Source organism: Galeopterus variegatus, unplaced genomic scaffold (assembly GCF_000696425.1).
Source record: "Galeopterus variegatus unplaced genomic scaffold, G_variegatus-3.0.2 Scaffold557, whole genome shotgun sequence".
NCBI classification, from domain to species: Eukaryota; Metazoa; Chordata; class Mammalia; order Dermoptera; family Cynocephalidae; genus Galeopterus; species Galeopterus variegatus.
The window spans coordinates 79,076-81,072 of NW_007726668.1; positions in this window are offsets into that span (position 1 = coordinate 79,076).

The following is a 1,997-nucleotide window of genomic DNA, read 5'->3' on the forward strand; positions in this document are numbered from 1 at the left end:
ACTATACAATTGGAAGTTTCATTTAAACAAGAAACACTAGGCTGATACAGTCTTAAATTTTTTTCTTTAGAACAGAATGTTATCAAAACATACATTTTTTGCTTTAGGTATCTCTAATAGGTAGAATTATGTTACCAAACAAGATATTAAAGTTTTAAACCCCTGTCCCATGATGTGACTTTATGGGGAGTTAGGATCTCTGCAAACGATCAAGTTAAGATGAGGTCAGTTAGGGTGGACCATAATCCTGTATAAGTGGTATCCTTATAAAAAGAGAAAATTTAGACTCAGAGACAGAAACAGAGGGAAGATGATGTAAAACACAGGGAGAACACAATCTACAAGCCAAGGAATGCCTGAAGCTACACAAAACTGAAAGGCACAAAATACAAGTTCCCTTGCACCTGACAGAAGGAAACAATTCCAGCAACACCTTGATTTTGGACATCATGTCTCTGGAACTGTGAGACAAATTGTGTTTAATCCTCCCAGTTTGTGGTAATTTGTTAAAACAACCCCAGGAAACTAAAACAATAGATCCACTACCTGGAAGCTATAATCTCTAATTCTGAAACTCAGACTGACTACATATCTACATCTCCCTGGACTCCTTTACTCCAGAATTCATAGAGAAGAATTCATTAATTGGTCTGTGCATCATATTTTCAGTACATTTAAAAAAAAACATATAGTTTGATATTAAAATACTGAAATTTCAAATGTATTTATTTTAAAAAGGAAATAGATGTAGAAAATGTTAACATAGTTAAGAACTTTTTAAAGTTAAGGAGATTTGAAGCAGCTTACAGAAATAGAAAGAATCAGAGTAAGTAATAAATATACTTAATTATAGCTAAAAGTGACATTGGTAGACCAACCTTCCCCATCCAACCAAAAGAAAAAAAAAAAAAAAAAAAAAAAAAAAAAAAAAAAAAGAACAGAAAAAAAGGGGGAGGGGGAGTGCTATTCTGTAATAGTTACAGATGTCTTAATGTAGGAAGTCAATACTCTCCTACTACAAGTGGGAAAAAAGACTGAGAACCATTAAGTAAATTTTCACATTTGTGTAGATTTTGTGGTAGATACTAGATTCAAATGCAGTATTGGATGGCTCCAAGTTACACAATAGTCTCAAGTTTGGTATGGTAGAAAAAAGTAATGTTACAATATCTCCTTAGATTTCCAAGAAAGGCTGACTATACTCTTTTGTAAGCCATTCGGTTAATCTCTTTGGCATTAAATTTATGTTCCCTGTTATGCATATGTAGTATCTATGGTCCTTGACATTATGAGTTGAATTATAACTGCTATAAATAACTAATGTGAAACAAATGCCTTTCATTATCCAATTACATTTGAATATATAATGAGTATTTCCAGTATCAGAGATTTTAATAGCTAATTAAATGTATCTTTCTATTAGAAGAAACCACTGTAACCATTTATTTTATCCCTCTTTCCTTTGAATATTTATGAACTTAGCCAGAGAAAAAAGCAATTAAATAATTATTTAGGCAAAGGAAACAATGTTATGCCTCAGAATCTGATGAGTTTTTTAAGAGGATTTTAGGACAGGCAAGGATGGCAGATCTGAGTCAGAAAAAGGGTCATTCAATATGAAGTTGAAAGAATTAAAGGCCACAGCATGTAGATCCATGTAGGCCATGCACAGAGCTGACCATTGTGAGAGACATACAATGACTCTATCATAGATAAAAAGGATAGGTCATAATTTAATTAACTAACCCACATAGATGGATCATTATAAGGTCTTTAATTTTCAACTATTAAAAATCACTAATTTTTTTATAATCCTGTGTAATTTGTTGTAAGTTAGACATCAAATAATATTATAATTTCTTCTTATTGAATTATTTCCCCAGTTTGCACATGTAGTTTATAATACCCTTGATACTACAAACACTATTGTATATTGTATTTATAATTACTTGACAGTTTCTAAAGTATATATATATATATATATATATATATATATA